Source organism: Neolamprologus multifasciatus, chromosome 19 (genome assembly GCF_963576455.1).
Source record: "Neolamprologus multifasciatus chromosome 19, fNeoMul1.2, whole genome shotgun sequence".
Taxonomy (NCBI): Eukaryota; Metazoa; Chordata; class Actinopteri; order Cichliformes; family Cichlidae; genus Neolamprologus; species Neolamprologus multifasciatus.
In genome coordinates this window covers 4,765,705-4,788,228 of record NC_140457.1, presented here as the reverse complement: position 1 = coordinate 4,788,228, position 22,524 = coordinate 4,765,705, and the positions used below count along the sequence as shown (strand labels likewise).

Sequence of the window (22,524 nt, the reverse complement as noted above, 5' to 3'; positions counted from 1 at the left end):
GAACCGTAGTAAAGGGACCTCTGGCTAATACGGTGGGTTCTGTGTCGGGCTCGTAGCTGAAAACTAGCTTTACTTTGTTGTCTGGGTCAACTTTGCTTGCCAGAGACAGAGAGAGGCGTTGAAAGGCTGCTCCAACAGAACTTATTGTTTTGGAGGAAAACACGAACACGGTGTACAGTCGAGTCTTAATAGCTTACTTACAACTGGGCTCGTCAGGCACTCTTCTTGGCTGCAGTGGTTATTATTATATTTACATGCTTCCAGCTCCCGGTTTTGCTTGATGACAGCTCGTACTTTTCCTTTTTCTCCCTCCCTCGCTCACAGACACATAACGGGTATGGCAGTCCATTCTCCCTGCAGCACGGACTACACTGCCTATGATGCTACATTCTTTAGAGCTATGCCTGTAGCATTCTGCCTATTAGCTTAGCACAACAACAACAAAAAGGCCTCTCTCACCCAGGAAACACGGGTGACCACTGCAGCCAAGAAGAGTGCCTGATGAGCCCAGTTGTAAGTAAGCTATTAAGACTCCACTGTACACCGTGTTCGTGTTTTCCTCCAAAAACAATAAGTTCCGTTGGAGCAGCCTTTCAACGCCTCTCTCTGTCTCTCTCTAGCAAAGTTGACCCAGACAACAAAGTAAAGCTAGTTTTCGGCTACCAGCCCGACACAGAACCCACCGTATTAGCCAGAGGTCCCTTTACTACGGTTCGGAGCCGCGGACCTTCAGTAATAGTAATAAATCACAGCAATAGTACATTCATGTAGTTGTAAACAGCATGATAATATATTAAGTAATCCAAAGTATTCAGAATACGTTACTCTCATTGAGTAAGGTAACGGAATACGTTACAGAATACATTTTGGGGCATGTATTCTGTAATCTGTAATGGAATACATTTTAAAAGTAACCTTCCCAACACTGATTGTACCACTGTAATTTTTTCACAGTATTCACTCTATTTACCTTTTCCATTTTTAATGAGTCTCACAGGCCTGTGAAGAGTGTGAACTGCCACATGCTTTCTCTAACACACAAGGCATAACCAGTCGCTTCTGGTGTGATCACCGCGAGGTTCTTAATAGCTTTCCACGTGGAAGGATAGCCAGTTATCACAGAGAAACATGCACGTTAGCAAGAGGTAACACTGCCAGCGTCTTGAGATTGTATAACTAAGATTTTTTTGTCCCTGTGCCACCAGCATCCAACCAATGCAGTACGTCACATGCCGCACATTTGCCCAGGTCAAATCAACCACCCACCAAAAAGGCACAAGCTGTTCAGCGTTTTGAAAATATCGCTGCTCATCAAGAACCTTTTGCTTTACTGGCACAAAGCAGTCCCTGGCACAGGGTGCCTGCATGAAAAGAGGGCCCAAAGGTCTCACTCTGAAAATCCCAACTCAACAATAAAGATCTCAAGATATTAAGATCTCCCATATGGAAAAGATATATATAAAGTTTGTATCTGTCTTGTGTGGGGGAGTCGTGTTCTCTCTCTGCCTTTTCTTAGTCGTCACAAACCAAATGAAATACAAAAGCAGTGTAAGCATAAACACAGCTCAGCTATTTTAGTTCTCAGACATGATGAGCACTACTGTGTCGCCATTACCATGACAGGGAACATTTAAGAAGCTTGTCAGGTCCATTAAAACAAGAGGGAATGAAAACTTTGAAGTCGTTAAATTTTATACATTAAACATATCTATTTGTGTGTGTTTATTTTAAAGATTAATGTTGGACATCATTCTTTTTTCTTATCTTAAGTCAAAGGGAAGCTTTTTATGTTTGTCATTTCTTTTCTCAGATCAAATAAAAAGCTAAGAGTAGAAGCAGAAGCAAAAATCCATATTTATCTCAGTTATTTGCACATTAACAGAAGAACTCACATGATGTAATCACGTGATTATCTTTCTAATCGAATGTGTCACATCACCTTACATATGCATACTGATTTATATATGATCCTGTCTTTATACATAAGTAATCACAAGTCCAGCATCTTCAGCCAGCACTATAATTATGTCACTGGTATTTAAGTGTAACATGAGCGATCTATTAGGCAGAGAAAACACTGACCAGAGAAGGCTTCATGAGTTTTAGAATGAGGGAATGATGTATGGTTTATTTGATGCTTTTGTTATAGTCGAGCAGAGCTAGGATGGCAGGCTCCTTGTGACTAGAAAAATCATTTGATGTGGAGTGTTTGCATTGCATGTTATTGCTATCTGCACCTGATAGCAAGTAGTTGCGACAACCCCTTTTGATCACAGAGAGATTGCACAGGCTGCCTGGTGGGAGCCAAACTGTCTCCAAATATTTGCAGCCTGACTCGGTGAAGGTTTGCAAAAAATTGTCATCCAGTTTATAACACATCGCAGTCAACTGTAGGATACTGATTGGTTGCAAATTAATGTATAACTTCTGCGCTGCAATTTTCTAAATGCATTTCCTAAATTATATTAAGACTCCACTCTGGGCAATTTGGAGAGCCATGATATGATGCTGAAAACCTCAAAGCTTGAAGGGAACCAAAATCAAGAGTCAGGCTACACCTGAATAAATACCCTTGAACATGTAAACACCAACAGGAATGATTTTTATTTATATATCACATTTCTTTATCTCCATATTATCAAAAAAAGATTGCACAGAATTGCAAACTTGACTGAAACTGACAGCAGACTAACTCGGTTTTCCATAGTGACTTAAGTTTAATCAAATTCAGATTCAAAAAGGTTGATTTATACTCAGAAATGCACGATGTAGGACTGCCTTTTTCATGCTACTAAGTTAAACTGTATGCCTGTTAAATCTTAATTAACGTTAACTATGAACTGTCTTAGTGGGTTTTTTATCTTCATGCTTGAAAGTAAACAGGTCAGAGTTAAAATTAAATACTCCAAACATTATTTATGAAGCATATGCATATTTCTGATCAAATCCTACTTTTTAAGTCTAACATGATTTAACATGTAATGGAATAAACAAATGAAATGCATGACATTGCCCATGCTGAAATAACAGGCCTCTCTCATCTCCACATAACTTAACAGTTTGCAATGGTATTTGTTTAATGATATGCTAGTTGCCTACAAATTTTGAATTTAATTTCTTAAAGGTTTTTTAAAGGTTCAAAATGCTGCTGTGCTTTGACTCTAGTCTGGGTTGCTAGCTGGTAACCTTTAAAGTTTGAAACAACTCTGCAGTGATGAGGGGGAGGAAGAGAGAGAAACTGCCAAAATAATTGAGAACCAAAATGTAATTTCCTTTGTTATAGGGCAGCAAACCCAGTACATAACATCTTACGACCAACACTACATACAAACACTTCTAAAGAGTAGAACTCTCATCAGTAACCACTGTTATGTTAATAAATGCTGCATTTAGCACATTGTTGACTAATTAAATGAGATTCTAACATATTAGGCAAACATGTACTTGCGGAATGATTATCCAGTATCCCACTAGAGTTTTTTGGAACTCTGCTGGAGACATACTGTAGGATTCAATTCAATTATATGACATTTATGTACAGCAAAATCACAACAACAGTTGAGGCGCTTTATATTTTAAGTTAAAGACCCTCCAAAAATACAGAGAAGACCCCAACAATCAGATGACCCCTGTAGCTGACGCTGAAATGTTTGTGTGGGTTGCCATGACAACACCAAAGCGCGTCTGAGATCGTTATTGTTTTCTATTTGTTTTCTTTATTTGCTTCTCATGCTTGTGTACATTTGCAGTAGGAAAAGATAATCTATGAATCCAGTGATACATCTTTCTTATAAGAAATGTTTCTGTTAAAAAATTATTGTGAAGTAGTTACTTCCTGTGAGTCGCGGGAACCGGAAGTTGTCCGCGGGAGAGACGAGACAGAACGGTAACACGGCGGACTTTTTTTGGAATGTACAACTTTTCTACTGCTGGATTTTCAAGGCGTACACGGTAAAAATCATTATGCTGTTATTTGTTTAATACTTGTGCACTTTGTGAAACGAAATAAGTGGCTGAGATGAATATTATATGTGCTATTGATATTATTTTGCTTGTTTCTAGTTTTCACGGTGCTCCATGATTGTGAGAGGAATAAAAGAATTGTGGACATCAGTACGAAGCGTGGATTCTTTCGACCAGAGTAGAAACAACCCCTATGACCAACTGCTTGGTGAAAGTGGAAAGGATAAACTCTCTTTAAACAGGAAGAAACCTCCAGCAGAAACGGGCTCAGAGAGGGGGGGCAGCCTTCTGCGTGACCAATTAAGTGCACCAGCAGTTGTGCTGTGAGCCCTGTCTTTTTATATACATATATACCTGTCATGGTCCTGGGTTGTTGACCCAGTGTTTTGAGTTTTGCATTATTATTGAACTTTGATTTCGTCATTATTTATAATTTCTAGTCTTTGGTTTCTATGTTCAAGTTTTTAGTCTTCTGGTTTCTGTCTCTGTGTTCCATAGTTGCTCTGTCTCCCATGTCAGCTGTGTCCCCTTGTCTAGTCCACGTTTCTGTGTTATGTTTCCTGTTTTGAGAGTCCGTGGCTATATCCCAATTCAGGGTCTGCAGCCTTAACGGTCCACAAGGGCCGCGTACTTAAAGACCGCTAAGGCCGGAAGTGCGAGGCTTGTGAAATCGGACGGTCTAGCCTCCGTCGCGCAGCCCAGGTTGCCTAGCAACCATGATACTAACAGCTGGAAACGTTTCATACAGCTTTGTTTGATAGAAATGAAGGAGAAAATCTTTTGTTCATTTGTTTGTTTGTTTCTACATGAGCTTTGATCATTCTCTGTAAGATTAAGCTCAGCTATTGAACGGCGTATATTTTAAAGTAAAGGCTTTAAAACCAAGTTAGTACAAACGTCACTAATGTCACATAACTTTGCCGACATGTGGCCAACAGTAGTGACATAATATTCATTACTTACTTAAAGTTTACTCTTCGGGCGCCCCTCATTCGCCGTTTTCTTTCGGCAAAATTATCCACACCCACCGCCGCGCTATGCATTCTGGGATATGTTGGGCCACGAAGTCTACACCGCCACGTCCTTAAAATTCAGGGAAATGAAGGACGCATTTGAGGGCCGCATTTCGAGCAGCCTTCGAATCGGGACAGCCTTCGTTGCGTCGCTGTGACGTAATCGGCCTTAAAATGTGGCCTTTAAGGCTGCAGACCCTGAATTGGGATACAGCCCGTGTCAGTGATTCTAGTTTTGCTTTCCTTGTCTCGTTAAGTCTAATTTGTCCCAGCTGTGTTTCCCTCCTGTCTCCCATTTCCTGATTGCTCCTGCTGTGTTGCTGTGTTGAGGGCACGTTTTCGCCTCCATAAGGCTGCACTTTTGCTCCTTCATTCTTGCCTGCCACACAGTTAGAATCAGACTACATCTGTACCTTCTGTTTAAATAATTCCTCTTGTAAGAGTATCAGAATATTTTGACTCCAGTTTTCCCTCTTCTTAAATGACCTCTGACAGTTTCTAATTCTAATGAGATCAGAGTTTGGTTAATTACTGTCAGGGAAACGGTCCCCCATGGAGTCCTCATTTCTGAATCCAGCCACCTCTCTGCTCTTTTTTGCCCAACAAACTGCAGTTGAATTCTCAGCGTTGTTATGAATAAATGATTCAATATAATGTTGACTGTCATGCAACGTGTAGCACTGTGTGTCTGTGCATGACTGCTCATATGCAGATGACATGCATTGCAGCAAGGGGTCTTTTAGTCATCAAAGGCATTGTCACTTCACATGGGAGGAGTGCGGGAACAATTCTACACGACATACCATCGCATGTGAAGGAAACAAGATGAAACAAAGCAGAAAGAGTGTGCTTCCTCCAGACAGCTGTGTAAAATTAGATTGTTTTCTTTGATTTTAATCTCCTCCTTCGTGCCATCCTCTTTGCCCTGCATCGTTTTGCTTTCTGTCATTAAACATATATGACAAGTAGCAAGCAACTCTGAAACAGTAGGAGACGGAACTCCAACCTGGCATGTCAGAAAGAAGAGACATCAATAGTTAATACAGGATGGGAGAGGAAAGAAATTTCACTTTTGTTTCTTCCATTGTTCACAGTTAAACCTTAAATGCCAGTTGGGGATGACTTGGTAATTGGATGAATACAAATTTTAAGTTTTCAAAGGAGGGCGGGACCTTTCTGTTACTGTCACAAAGTCTTTCCAAAAACTAAGACTGTAAACTATAAGGCCTGAGTGTAAGGAAGGGGTGTAGCTTTTTTCACAAACCTCCCATTATTGAGATATTTTTATTTACCACAATTTTATTAGAGGTTTGGAGTAAGAAATTGAAAAGTTATAAAAAACAGGCAGAATATCCCAAATATAAGTGCAAGTAACTTTAATACACTGGCACAGAGTCTCCAGAGGTACAAATGTTGTTTTGGTCTATTGTGGTGAAGTCAACGCTGTCGAATTGTGTATCTGTGGCTATGAACTGTTGATTTTGATGGAAAGAATAAGATTGTGGATAGACTCTCTGTAAAGGGTGTCTGTGCTCACCCTTAGAGATGGGGCAGAACTGCTGGAGGTAGTTTAGGTGCGTGTGTTAGGGTTGAGGTGTTTAGCGCATGTCCAACTCTGAGAAGAATGTGAGGCGGAATAAGGACATGCTGGAAAGAATATAACTTGGGCAACTTGCGGATGCATCAATATCCACCAATTTGCTTTTATAACTTGTTTCCAGATACGTGTTAAAAAGTGGATGGATGGCTTAATTATGGTTAAGGAAAAACGTTGTCCATTATAAGTGTCTCTAAACATATGCATACGTTTTGGCACGTTACCATTAGAAGTGTTTATTAATGTAGATATGCTGTACATGTTGCACTTTTTAGACTTCTTTTTCCGATCAAACAAGTCAACAGAGGACATGAAATCTGCAGTTCTAGCTCTGCGGGACAGTTGGATTGTAGAGACAAGAGCAAATGCCTGTTTGGTAAATGTTCAATACAGTGATTCCTCCCTATAACGCGGTTCCCTTTTCACTGCCTCGCTGTTTCTGAGATTTTTTTTTGTGGAATTTTGCATGCTTTTTTGTTTGTTTGTTTTTTGTTTTTTTACAGTGCATTGTGTTCTGCATCCTGATCGGCTGTAGACCATTGTCAATCAGTCTCCTCCGTGCTGTGTTTCCTGTACAGTACAGAATGCGTTCAGCTTGTCACATTTAAATAAAGCTTCGATTGCTAACAGTGTGACTCTGAAGTGCTGAACTGTATGTTTGCAAGTTTTCTCCCCAAAAAACACAACAGTGTCGACGTAACATTTTGCACTGTCAAAGATAGCACCCAAAAGACGGAGGAAGATGCTAACATCGCACAAAAAGTTTGACTTCTGGACATGCTAGAGGAGGGTAGAAGTTACCGTATTTTTCAGATTATAAGGCGCATTAAGCGAAACCAAACAGTCAGATGCTCTGTTCCCATGTTCTGGACTTAAAACAGGGTTTGATCTTTTGTTTCATTCGATAATACTGGATAATACTGGTTTGAACTTTGAGGGTGTTTAAACAAGAGAGAAAAGTGTGAAAATGTTCATGCCTGTCTGAGAAAAGTGTATAAAGTGTGTAGTGAAGGGTTTTACAGCCTTAAAACATCTATATCTAATTGTAAAAAGAAAAAAAGACTACTGGCTACTTTATGGATTTCAACTATCGCGGGTTATTTTTTGAACGTAACTCCCGCAATAAACAAGAGACCACTGTAGTGACAATACAATGGATGTGAAGTAAACAGCTTTTAATAGCACAGGAAATACAGTATTTGTTGGCAAACAAATCAATTAATAATATTTCAAGAAATCAACTCTTGTATTTTAAATGGTTTCTTACTGAAGATTTTTCTTTGATGGCATTTGAATACATTTGAAATTGACGATAGTCTCGGTATAAGGAAGTCTACATTATTAGTGGTACAGTTTCCATTCCCACATTCCTGTAAATTCAAATAACCTCTTCTGAGTTTTTGGTCGGTATAATATTAGAAGGTATTGTCGGGAGCTAACATGTTATTTATATTTATCTCTGCTTTCTACGTGAATGCCCAAAAGATAAACATGAAATGTTCTTCATATTGATAATTTATAATATGATGGTAATTGAGGAAGACCAATAATGTCAACAGTTTGCCTATATTCTTTTTGTTTTGTTTTTTTACATTCACTATAGACCTAATTAAGCAGCTCTCTTAACCGGAGCATAAATATAGTAAAGGACCCTGGGCCATGAGGTGGTTGTCAGCCAGCACAGTGCAGTCATTCACAGCTGTTGCATTAAACAACATGGCAGAGTCAGCTGACAAAGCAGAGCAGACAAGCAGAACATGCTCCTGAGCTGAACCACAAGAGAAAATGGTATCTAAATGCTTCCAAGTGAAACATACAGCTGCATCCCCGCCTCACTTGGCTCAGAACAGCTGAAGCTCATTTCTTGTGCAACTGTGGCTTGTGAAGATAATAATTCTGCCGTAGATGGATCCAATATCACAAGAGCTTTGGAACTTTGACGCATGTAACCCATTTAATACTACAATAGACGCAACCTTTTTGGTTGGGGTCAGCTTGGAAACGGTGAATTAACCCTTGAAAGCTCGAGTTCAAGAATGGATACTTGCACAGATTTGACTTAGTGGTTTTAGGCAATTTATTTGTATAGCACAATTCAACAAGGTGATTCAAAGTGCTTTACAGAGACATTAGAAACAAAAACAAATAAAAAGCATGATTTAAAATTGATTAAAACAAGCAAACTAACTAACTAACAAACAACAAACAGTATATAAAATCAAAAATCAAAACAGCTAAGAATAAGTGAGTCTTCAACCTGGATGTAAATAAACTGAGTGTTTTTAACTTATTTTGGCTGTAGTAAGGGTTTGTCTATAACACAATCAATACTTGAATTAAATCGCACAGTAACTCCTGTAACACAACACAGGATGACACATGTGTAGATGCTGTGCAACTTTTTATTTAATTGGTGGTGTTTTAACCTCTTAAGCCCCAACGCCCCCTGATACGGGGGCAAAAGGCAGGAGATCAGTTAGGCTTGGGGTTTAAGAGGTTAAATGCAATCTATCCTACATATGCACGAGTAAAGTGGTAATATCCACATTAGCAGCCAAAAGAAAACTTTTCAGAAGAATACAGTGGGTTCACTGGAGGTCTTGTTATGTAAGTTTATTTAGCATGCTTTCCTTGATGCTTTGTTAAATGTTTCATTTGAATTCCCATCAGTTTTCCCAACTTTCTTTTATTTACATATTTCATTTCTTAGTGCACTTGCAGTGTATTTGTTTGTTATTCAAGAAAATGTATTTAAAATCTTATGCCTACATAAGTGTTGCTCCAAAAGGACCTGGTCTTTGACTTTGTTTCATGCATTGTGCTTTTGGAACATTTTATTTAATTTTATTTTGAGGGCATTTTGCTTCAAACACTGCAAAGATACACTAAGGGACTGCCTGCCAGGTTATTGTCCTACAGAGGTGCCAACAAGTAATTATTAACTAATGAATTTTGTTTTGTTAGAATCTGCACTAATTATATTTTCATCCTTCGGTAACTTTGTGTTTAACATCACAGTGCTGTAAAGTGTGAATAACTCCATTGGGCATGGCAAGTTTATATACAGGCCTCCAAATGTCAGCCAAAGAGCCTTCATGCTCTTTGGCTGACATTTGACATTAGGACAGCCCTAAGCCCTCAAGGTCTCTGAAGGAGTGCACTTCAAAGTGTGTAAGTTGGTACACTGGGACTGCACACACACACACACACACACACACACACTCATACACTCATCTATCGTAGAAACAAGGCAAGGTGAAAACAATCAAGGAGTCACAGGAGGAAACAAAAGAATGGATTAAATAAAGTAAGACACAAAAGAAAACCTCAGCCTCCCTGGGAAAGTCTATGCCAGGGTGCTGGAAAGGAGAGTTCATCCGCTAGTCGAACCTCGGATACAGGAGGAACAATGCGGTTTTCGTCCTGGTCGCGGAACACTGGACCAGCTCTTTATCCTCTCGAGGATACTTGAGGGTGCATGGGAGTTTGCCCAACCAGTCTACATGTGTTTTGTGGACTTGGAGAAGGCATTCGACCGTGTCCCTCGGGGTGTCCTGTGGGAGGTGTTGCGGGAGTCTGGGGTGTCTGGCCCATTGCTACGGGCCATTCGATCCCTATACAACCGTTGCAAGAGCTTGGTTCGCATTGCCGGCAATAAGTCGGACTCGTTCCCGGTGGGTGATGGGCTCCGCCAGGGCTGCCCTTTGTCACCGGTTCTGTTCATAATTTTTATGGACAGGATTTCTAGGCACAGCCAAGTGGCGGAGGGCTTTCGCTTTGGTGGCCTCAGGATCTCATCTCTGATCTTTGCGGATGATGTGGTTCTGTTGGCTTCATCGGGTGGGGGCCTCCAGCTCGCACTGGAACGGTTCGCAGCCGAGTGTGAAGCAGCGGGAATGAGGATCAGCACCTCCAAATCTGAGGCCATGGTTCTCAGCCGGAAAAGGGTGGAGTGCCCACTCCGGGTCGGGGATGAGTTCCTGCCCCAAGTGGAGGAGTTCAAGTACCTCGGGGTCTTGTTCACGAGTGATGCGAGAAGGGAGCTGGAGATCGACAGACGGATTGGGGCTGCAGCTGCAGTAATGCTGCACCGGTCCGTCGTGGTGAAGAGAGATTATATCTCTCGGCTGGCCTGGGAACGCCTTGGTGTTCCCCCGGATAAGCTGGAGGAGGTGGCTGGGGAGAGGGAGGTCTGGGCCTCTCTGCTTAGGCTGCTGCCCCCGCGACCCGGCCTCGGATAAAGCGGATGAAGATGGATGGATGGATGGATGGACAAAAGAAAACAGAATTACTCAAATACAGCAGGAAGTGGGAACAAAGGACGACTAGTTACTATGTTAGAGACAAGAAGGGGAAGAGACAGAGAGACAAAATTCAACTACAGCAAAACCAATAAACCAAGACATATAGCATTTGTAAGCAAGCACTGGGTTCATTTGTATGTTTCTGCATGGCCATTAACATTAAGTTTGATCTCCAAATCAAATCTGCAGTTAATACTGAAGCTGTTGACTCAAATCATTAATTTGACAACATTAATTTTGCACAGTTAATAAAAAAGTAAACTGAGGACATTTCAGACCCTAAGTTGTTATAAGAACCTCTTGGTTCAGTTTAATGTAATACCTGGCCTGATTTTCTTTTCTTTTTTTCTCTCTTTCTCGCTTTTTTTTAACGCTGCAGTCTGGCCAAAGAAAAAGTCACAAGAAAGCAATTAAAATATATGATTCATATCAGTTCACGGTGACAGATTTGGCTCGAGGGCCCTGACTTTCAATATTTCTGGGAGAATTCACTGCATCGCATAACAACATGACCCTGAGTTCAAATTTCCCTGTAGAGAATGAAAGGATCCCCCTGGAACCAATTGGATTAACAGGAAGACAGGGGATTACATTTTCTTAACCAGTGAAACACCTACAAAACCCGTTTAGCATACAGACGTTTATAGGAGCGTGAATAATGCTTCATAAGCTCCCCATAGACTGCTTTTCTCAACACAGAACCACGTTTTGATGTCAGTGATTTAGTGGGATGTGGACAGCTGATTTGGCAATGGTAGCATGCTGTGAGCACTCCAGTAAGATAGCATGAGGTCATGCACACACATACTTTAAACTAAATCTGTCTTATATTAGTTCTTTTTTATTCAGATTTAGGTCAGAGGTTTAAATGCTTGTCATATAAACCAATGAAATACATCAGGATAAAAGGAAAAACATACTTGCACAAAAAATAATGAAAAAAAAATCAGCATTTTTCATCATATAGGAATTTTATTTTTCTGACTCACTCAAGACTTTAAATATCTCTAAGGTAGGTCCAGAAATTTTGTTCATGCCAATACACAATGTACTGTACACAATTCAAGACTAAGAAATTCTAAAATGTTAAACTCTTTTCAAACTTGGAGTGATTAATACAATTATCTTTAATACTCACTGAGAGAAATACTACATGTCTTTTCTTTGATCATTAGGGCGGCAATTGTTGCTCAAGAGTTGGGAGTTCACCTTGTAATCGGAAGGTTGCCGGTCCGAGCCCCGGCTTGGACAGTCTCAGTCGTTGTGTCCTTGGGCAAGACACTTCACCCGTTGCCTACTGGTGGTGGTCAGAGGGCCCGGTGGCGCCAGTGTTCGGCAGCCTCGCCTCTGTCAGTGCGCCCCAGGGTGGCTGTGGCTACAATGTAGCTGCCATCACCAGTGTGTGAATGTGTGTGTGACTGGTTGTGTAAAGCGCTTTGGGGTCCTTAGGGACTAGTAAAGCGCTATATAAATACAGGCCATTTACCATTAAAGCATCAGTCCCTCACCTTTATCATATAAACAAGTGAATATTATCATATTATCATCATAATATTATATTATCATATATCATATATATAATATTATCATCATATAAACAAGTGAATATTAGTTGCTGAGCTCACTACAAAGTGAGTCATTGACTTGTACACTCAAGTGTTACTCATGTTTCTGTGTTTACATCCTGATTTAAAGCACCTTTGGCTTTTGACAGTACAAAAGCATGCCAGTGTTCAATGGTGACTCTTATCTGATTCAATTATCACCAACTAGGCCTGAAATTATAACAAGAGCCAAACTGTTTCTCACATCACTACATGTGCAAACACAGAGACACATATTATATTAGAATAATGCCAATGTTTATAGGCTGCACAAAGCTCACACGATGTGCATGACAAAACCTATAGCAGCACATAAGAAACAACAACGTTGTAACCAACATTTCTTCATTTTTAAACAGACGAAAATGCAAAAACATCCAAAACTAAACTTTTCTGCAAGCAGGAAAAATCATTAAAATAATTTAACCATGAGACATGAAAATTCGAATAATAGACGTGACTGTTTTTGAATGTTTCATTGCAGACAAGTCATCGTTCTAAGAGGAGTTTTGAAATACCCTTGAGGTAGCACTGATTGCATAGGTTTTAATGAGCGCTACTTCACTGGTGAGTACAGTGGTAGGTAAGGATGGTTTGGAAATGTACATATCTCGACATTTATAAAACATCTGGATGTCTCACTGATGGATTTGTCATGACACATCTGATACTGAAAAAACTGTTTTAATTTATTTCAGCTGCAAAATTTGAAGAAAGTGAAATAATGAACTGATCTTTAGGCAAATTTTTTAATTTATTGTGTTCTTTTCCTGTTGTTTATTTCGTACTCTACATGAACTTTAACTCTTTGAAGATGACATGTAGTGTCATGGTTCCTCAGCTCTCCCTGGCTGACGTCATCAGGTTTTCTCTTCCTGATGTTGTCTGGGCGGGACTCGTTCTGGGTTCCCACCCTTGCCTCTACATGCCTGAGGAAACCACCCCACCTGTCTCCAGTGATCTCATCGGGAGCCACTACTAATCTGAACTTTGTTGAACCACCTTGTTAGTGAAGCCCTGGCTCTTTCTACTCGTGTTTTGCTTCGAAGATACTTACCATGTGTTTTTCTTTGTACATACCATGCCTGGATTCCCTCCCTGGAGCCTGACTGAGTTGTGAGAGAGTGTATTGAGCTGAAGAGAGTTGGATCCCTGGAGGCCCATTCCCCTTGCATGTTGTAAATAGCATGTTTTGGTGACCATTGAACTAAACACGCTGTACTCTGATTCATATGAGTCCTGCTCTTGAGTCTACTCCTTCCGGTATCCGTGACACGTAGTGTGCATAGAGGCTTTGTCTGGTCTCACCTGACTTGCTGGTTTGCACATGCAGATCAATCACTCTCCACCGGTTCATCCAACCACTCTTCATTAGATGACTGTCTAGTGTTTATTTAAAACTAAATTCTCCTTAAGATTTCAGCTGTCTTTCTCTGTAGACCTACCTGTGGTTTTGCTCTTTCTGCTTCAAATCTCTTCCCTTGAGCCATCACCAACCTTTTTTCCCTCTGTCTGCATTACCCTGCCTAGTCTCTCTACACCCCTTTCTGACTGGAATAAGTCAAGGTCTCTTAAACCCTTTTAATTATTCAAAATGTGGTACCATGTATGTGTGTCAATTAGCATCTTATTCTTTGCTGTTCCCATCCTTTATCGTGCTTACGCCATAAATTTTGCAGTATTCATATATTGCAGCAGCTGTCCAACCCACTAGACTTCATTGTGAAATAGCACTTATAGGACAAGCTTAGGAAAATAGCCAACAAACAACTAGATGCTCATGTGGAGCTACACTGAATGAATCAAATGTGCAAAGCAGAGACGAGCAGCAGCGTGTGAAATGAAGCCAGCACCTGACGCTTAGCTGACTGAATTGGTTAGAGAGCTAAATCTTAAAGGGCTGAGTGAACAGCATGACTACTCATCTGTAACTGTCACCAGGGTTTTTCCCCACCAAAGAGGATTTTGACTTTTTTTCTTTCGTGGCTGCCCTAACATTAAATTAACAAGCTACTTAAAACTGGCTCGTAACTGATTTGCTTCATCAATCCAAGCACTCCAGAATTACTGGGTCTACAATTAGTTTTTTTTTTTCTTTAAACGAGCATTTGTTTATGATCTTAGTGTTCAGGTTTAAATGTCTAATAATAATCTGTAATTGGCACCTGTGCGCTCACAAATATTCTTAAGTCATAGACATTTTTATGATTATTTCCACATGATGCTTCAGCTCTTAAAATCACAGGAGCCATATCATCTCTTTTCATTTAATTATCAGAGCTGATTTAACACTCACATTTACAAAGCTGTGCATCCTGCAGAGTTAATTTCCCCTCAGAACTATTATAGTGTCAACTGTGAAAAACTTGTGTTTTGATTAACACTTTTCAGCAGTGCCACTAATATCATCTGCTGTTAAAACTAGGAAATGCATCTGTGATGCTTCTGTTTGCCTTTTAAGACAAACAGGTTTCATCTATTACTAGTTATATTTAGATTAGAGGTACAAAGGTTTAGTTTTAGTAAATGTCAGACTGCAGAGAGTGATCATTTGTGTAAATGGAATATTAGAGAATAGATTCATTAAAACAAGTCTAACATAATTTCATTTCTGAAAGAGGAGATTGCATCTGTGATTCAGTGTCTGCGGCGTGCAGGTGTGAAGTTTGCTGCATGGCTATAACAGAAAAATGTCTGTAACGCACTTAATCGAGGCTGTGTTACTTTAACACCACAATCTAACAGGAGATGTTATTGTCCAGGAGGGCATTGAGGGTAGTTTAGTTTTCCCACTATAGTACTATCCTCACATAGTGTTTCTTTCAATGTCCTTCTGCTCCATTAAAGACTTAAAAGACCTGGGTGACCTTCAATTTCCAGCTTCTGAATTCAGCTAAAGCTGAGGATATTGAACTCTGTATTAAAACTGTTATACAATATGGGGTCTAACCAGACACTTACTCTGGATGGCATCATCTTGGCCTCCAGTAACACTGTGAGGGAATCTTGGAGTTGTTTTTGACCAAATATGTCCTCTAATGTGTATATTAAACAAATATGTAAGATGCTTTCTTGCATTTTTGCAGTATCTGTAAAATTAACAATCTGTCTCAGACTGATGCTGAAACTAGTTCATGCATGTATAACTTCTAGGCTGGACGACTGTAATTCATTATCATCAGGATGTCCTAAAAACCTTCACTTCATCCAAAATTCTGCAGTGAGAGTACGGACAGGGACTAGAAAGAGAGAGCATTTCTCCCATATTGGCTTCTCTTCATCGTGTTAAATCCAGAAACACACTGACATACAAGGTCTTGAATAATCAGGGCTCATCTCAGCTTAAAGACCCCACAGTACAACTCCTGCATCTAATACACTGTAAACACTGCAATAGTTACACCTTTTGGCACATGCTCTTTTCTACTCTGTAATATCCTTGTCAATATTCTTGATATTTGAATCATACTTGAATCTCCTCTGTTGATTTTTGATATTTATAATTGAGTGATTTGTATATGTTAGTGCTACTTCTTAAATAAGATAAGATAAAACTTTATTAATCCCTCGGGTGGGTTCCTCTGGGAAATTCAGTTTCCAATAGCACAGCACCGACAGAAGCTACAGAACGTGAGTAGAATATTATATATAAACACATATATAAATACAGAGACATATATAAACAAAATATACGATAGGGATAAATAGAATAAATAGGAATAAGAATACAAGGGAATTGCACATTTCAAGTATTGAAGTCTTGAAGTCTATTGCACCGTTGACTATTAACAAAAAGTATTGCACTTTTTGTTAATAGTCAAAAAGTGCAATACTTTTGCACATGAAGAGAAGAGGCACTACAGCTTAGTTGTTCCCCCCTCCTTTGGCCTCCTGTCTCCCCTCCCTCTCCCCTCCAGAGAGGAGTTAAACAGTTTGATGGCGTTTTTAAGTCTGTTGGTTCTTGTCTTTGGGAGAAGCAACCTGTCACTGAACAGACTCCTCTGGTTGTTTATGGCCGTGTGCAGAGGATGCCCAGCATTGTCCATAATGTCCAGCAATTTTTTAGTGTCCTTTTCTCTGCCACTGACACCAGAGTGTCCAGCTTCATGCTGACCACAGAGCCAGCCTTCCTGATCAGTTTTTCCAGCCTGGATGAGTCCTCCTTTCTTGTGCTGCTCCCCCAGCACACCACAGCATAGAAAAGTACTCCAGCAACCACTGACTGATAAAACATCCTCAGGAGCTTCCTGCAGATGTTAAAAGACCTCAGCCTCCTGAGGAAGTACAGTCGGCTTTGGGCTTTTTTATACAGGTGCTCTGTGTTGCATGACCAGTCCAGTTTGTTGTCCACCCACAGCCCGAGGTACTTGTACTTGTTGACCACCTCCACCTCCTCCCCCTCTATTTGAACTGGCAGTGGACCTTCTCTGTACCTCCCAAAGTCCACAATGTGTAAAATCTGTAACATATTACATGTTACTGTTACTGTCTTGGAGCAACTGTAACCCACATAATTTCCTCAGGGATGAATAAAGTATTCTGATTCTGAGTACCGTGTACTTCACTCTCACACTGCAGGCTTACTTGTGGTTCCTGGGATATTTAAAAGTAGTTTCAGGCCCCTCCTCTGTGGAACCAGCTCCCGGTTTTGAAAGTCAATCTCTACTTTAAAGATTATCAAAAATTAAAGTTTTAATCCTACAGCATAAAGCTGGATCAGGTGACCTAGAATCCTCCCTTAGTTACGCTGCAATGTGCCCTAGGCTGCTGGGCGCTTCCCATGATGTTTCTTTAACTTACTGTGTTTATACACTCCGCATTTAATCATTAGTTATTTTAACTTCTCTGTCCTTCAAAGTGTGACTTTTGCCATGTGTTTACAAATTGGATTGTATTGAGATTTTACACAGACATTTATTTTAATGTAATAACAGCATAACAACATAACAAAAGCATTTATGATCCTGTGAAATATCTCAACATCTACGATACAAAACTTTGATCAAATCATGATCCCCAAGAGGATGGAGGTATTACGCTGACTTTTCCTCCAATGCCTTGAGATGAGATGAAGATTTGTCATTTTGACAGAAAAATCATATTAATTAATATTTTGTTTACATTTGGATTCCCAAATTCCACTGTGTCTCCTCACTTGGTGTTTGAGAATATGTTTCACTCCTGCGGTTTGCTTAGAAATCCAAACATCACCTAGGTAAGTGTGAACATGAGTAGTGTCAAGGTTGAAACCGTGCAGGCTGAAGCTGTGAAACAGTGCTATCGCCCAGTTATTATAGCCAAAGTAAAGTGCAGCTTTTTCCCTCATAGTGATGCTCTTAGGAGTGTATACAGTACATACTGCACTAAATGCATTAAATGTCTCCAAAGGACAAAATAATGTGAAGCAGTGAAGACCCATTTGTTTCCCCTTGTGTTACTTGCATTGCTTGCTATCGCTCAGAGGCCTGTTATCCATGTGTGTAAAGGAATACAAGGCCAGTACACAGCAAAACATACTAAACAACATTTTGTTTGTCAGCTTTCTTTTTAATTTTGATGAGACGGGTTCGATATATTCTTCCTGACAGAATAGGAGTGTGTTACTAGTTAAGTCCACACAAACAGACGTATTGAAGCTGTTGCAGATCCAAGGCCTTCTAAAATTGACTCCATCACTCTGTTTGGTCCTTAATCCAATGGACAAGCATCTGTTCAAACATTATAGTAAATGTTTTGTTTGTTTGTTTGTTTTTTGGCAGTGTCATGCATGGTTTTACTTTTGATTCAAATGTTGTACAACAGTAATACAAAGGCAAAACTGCCATTGCTGTTATAAAAGTTTCCAACTTCAGACCAAAGTTATGGTTGGAGTTCAAGATCAATTCCTTATCCAGTCTCAATGAAGCTTTTAATTCCAGCATGTATAGTTCAAAGATAAAAAGGGAAGGAATTCAGAGAATCATTGTTCTTCAGTTAGTTTTAATGCAGGTAGATGAAGTCATTTTAACAGCATGTGCAACCTGAACATATGTTTGGCTTATTAATGACTGATATGCTGAAATAAACTGACCTTTACCCCTGAGATTTCTCAGGATTTCTCATGGGGAAGTCCTGGTTAAAATTAGTGACCTTAATGAGCTCGTGCTGTAGTAGAAGACAAATTTGAGACCAAAAGTTTAACTGGAGCCTGAATTTTCAAAACTTCTGAAATCAGCTAGATTGTTCTACTAGATCAGATTCAGCACTCCATTGATCCATAAGAACAAGGTTTATTGATAAACTGTTAATGTTATATTTATGGGTCTTGATATTTTTGAAAGTCTGAGTCCAAGTAATGATAAAACTAGGAGCGTCAATTCTTAAAATGTATATATAACATTGTCCTGACAAAAAATAAAATCAGGAAATAATAATAAATCAACTTCATTCTTTTTTGTCTTTGCTTTTTTGTATGATGTTATACACTCCAGCCAATTTTTGCAAAATAAGAGACAGTAGATTGAACTACTATCAAAAAATCCCCAACTTTTTAGATTATCTGCTACTTAAGTTAGAGGTCATATCTCTTTTTAATGATAGTCTGATGTTAAAATATCTTTAGGTTTCTGCAGTTCCCTAGTTTTTCTTGTCTCAAGTGAATGGAAAAATTCAGCTTTACAGCACCGACAATGCCGACATATAAATATGTTTTTATTTTATTTGTTTGTTTGTTTTTAATAGCGGTACGTAAACAAAATAAAATCAAAGTTATCTTTAAGTTAAAGTGACCACTTCCTTAAGGAATTCTGTTTTCATATCATATGTAACCTGGGTGGTGCCTGTAAAAAATCAATGCAATTTTAGTGTCAGTGGGATATGAAAAAGATATAAATTTATACTTTAATTGCACCTGTGGATATACAGTGCTTAAACGACAAGATCAGGGCTTGAGGTTAGATTGTGAGCATTCATATATAACCGGCTTCTCTCTCACACACACACTTTAAAATCTCACTGTAATTATCATGCTTCTCTCAAACACCGTCTCTGCATAATCCCTTCTCCTGTAGACTGATGTGAATTAATTTCTAATATAACAGAATAAAAATGTAAGTTAAGCTTATGTTTTCATGGACTTCCTGAGATATTCTTGCACAAACACCACTGGCAGCTTCATCAGCCAGATTTGCTATGGAATGAGGTGAAACCAAAGCAATAAAGGGCATTTATGTGGGGTGTATCCCCCTTTTTTTCTCAAAATTGCAAAGTTCTGGCAGACACACAGAGTGTGATAAGAGAGTGATACATGTAGAACTGAAGCACGGCTCTTCAGCAAAGACCATTAAGTGTGCACAATATTACAAAAGCCCTGTAATGTAGAACTAGGACATCTTTTGTAGATTGCTTTCTTTCGACTACTTTCCAAGTGTGACACTTTTGAAACATCCTCTCTAGGCAGGACAATTACCATAAAATAAGATTTAGTTATTCCACTTTTAAAAAGATATGGGGAAAAGGAAAGCTGTGAAAAATTTGCTACTGAAATTTCCTACTGCAAAACTAAGATCACTTCATGTGCTTTACTCAATTTGTTGGAGCTGAATGAGAGTCTGTCACTAGAGTAAATTTCCCATAAAACACCCCAGTAATAGTTTATTATTTTTAATGTGTTCTCCAGTTAAATAACTTGAACCTGTCACAATATATAGACATTTTACATTTTGTATTTAGTATAGTTAACACAAGAAAATGACCATCAGTGTTGGGAAGGTTACTTTTAAAATGTATTCCATTACAGAATACAGAATACATGCCCCAAAATGTATTCTGTAACGTATTCAGAATACGTTACTCAATGAGAGTAAGGTATTCTGAATACTTTGGATTACTTAACATATTATCATGCATTTTACAACTACGCGAATGTACTATTGCTGTGATTTATTACTATTACTGAAGGTCCGCGGCTCCGAACCGTAGTAAAGGGACCTCTGGCTAATACGGGTTCCGTGTCGGGCTCGTAGCCGAAAAATAGCTTTACTTTGTTGTCTGGGTCAACTCTGCTTGCGAGAGAGAGAGAGAGGAGTTGAAAGGCTGCTCCAACAGAACTTATTGTTTCGGAGGAAAACACGAACACAGCGTACAGTCGAGTCTTAATAGCTTACTTACTACTTACTACAACTGGGCTCGTCAGGCACTCTTCTTGGCTGCAGTGGTTATTATTATATTTACATGCTTCCAGCTCCCGTTTCATTCTGCATTCTGCCTATTAGCTTAGCACAACAACAACAAAAAGAGCGAGAGCGTCACCCTGTAACCATGGCAACCGCAACGCTGCCGCCTGGAACAACAGAACGTAGCTGTCAAACAAAACCCAAACAGTCCTGACCCGCCACAATATGAAACAGGGAAGTACCGCCGTGTAATCCATTTATTTCAACAAAGTAACTGTATTCTAAATACCACCTTTTTAAACGGTAACTGTAACGGAATACAGTTACTCAGATTTTGTATTTTAAATATGTAACGGCGGTACATGTATTCCGTTACTCCCCAACACTGGTGACCATGATAAGTGTTTTGAAAGAAATATTAATTTTAAATAGAGTCCAAACTGAGCACTAGGACTATAACTATCAGTTGTTTTTCAATTTAACTTATTAATCGTCATAAATTGTGAAAAAAAATCCATAAACATTTTCCAGAGTTCAGAGTGAGCTCTTAAAAGTAATTTATGCAACATGACATGTGAAGCATTAAAAATTCAGGATATGCGTATTGATGTTATAAAATCTACACCTTCCCTTATATTCCTTGTTATGGTGAGTCTGAAAATATGTGCACATATAAACCTGAACCCAACTCTAAAGATCTGTTGGAAAAGTTTCCTGCACTGTTGAGAGATGTCTCTGTGTGTTCAGTATAGAGATAATAAAGAACAATGGATTTTTAGTGCACAGGGGAACAATAGAAGAGAAGAAAAACAGTGTGCAGACAGTATATTCTACATCATCTCTGCTGGATTTCAGTATCTAAACAAAACAGTGTTAGTTTTAGCCTGACCACCAGGCATTTTGGAGTTCATCCAGTGGCTTTGAAGGCGGTTTTATGCACCCGCAGGTTAGAGAATTTGTCACAAACCATAGAACCATGTAATCTGTTCACAGAATTTTCTTACCAAGCCTGAGCTGTAAGCCTGCCTGACCTGAAACAATTCCATTGCCTATTCACGTGCAAAGAGAGTGTGCTTGTTTACTGAGTGTAGACAGTTCATGTGTGGTGGATGTGTCTGACACTGCCAACACTTAATAGTCTCCAGCCACAGTGCAGTCCAGTGACAGAATCCCTTCCAGTAATTTATGAGGTCAAATTAAAACATGTATCCTGTGAAAAGAAAACAGATCAAATAAATTTAAGAACTACTTAGTGAAGTTATGATAATTGTACATTTGAACACTTGAGTCTCAAGGCAATTTAATGGCAATTTAAATGTTTTTACTAAAGGATTATCATTTACATGTGCAACCACAATATTTGGACATCAACTCACAGCTCACACACAGGTTATTCTAATGTGTGATGTACAGAAAGAAAATTGAAAGTGTTTTTGTCACTGGTTGGCTGTATTGTACAAACTAGAGAAAGTTTAAACTCAGTTCAAGAAAGCTCGCATTCATATCCAAGACAAAGTGATCCATTTGTAGTGAAATCTGACCGCTACTGTTACCGAGAGGTGACGGAGAAGCGTAAAGTAACATAACCAAAAGTAAATTCTCTCTCATTTTAATTTCTGAAACTCTAGGAACCAAACGTAAGCAGGCATTTGGAGAAAGTTGTCTATAGGGATAATATGATATTATGACTTATGTCTTTAAATTATGATAGAACCTGATTATTCAGGATTTTGTATATAAATTTCATTTTAAATTTAACTGAAATTTTCTGTCGTTCGAGTCACAGTTAACGGTGTTTTAGATCAACTAAAAGCTTGTTTTATTCAATCCAATGCAATTTTATTTAAACAGCACCAAACCACAGCAGCAGTTGCTTCAATGTGGTTTTAG

The 22,524-nt window shown here is 39.2% G+C and overlaps 1 long non-coding RNA gene across 1 annotated transcript; it reads left to right on the top strand.

Annotated features, from left to right (window-relative positions):
* The first annotated feature begins 492 nt into the window (after nt 1-492).
* Nucleotides 493-4,820, top strand: LOC146495767 (uncharacterized). The gene is made up of 2 exons (XR_014871274.1): nt 493-3,951; nt 4,063-4,820. It is a non-coding gene; the product is annotated as an uncharacterized LOC146495767 (long non-coding RNA).
* The last annotated feature ends 17,704 nt before the right edge of the window (nt 4,821-22,524 follow it).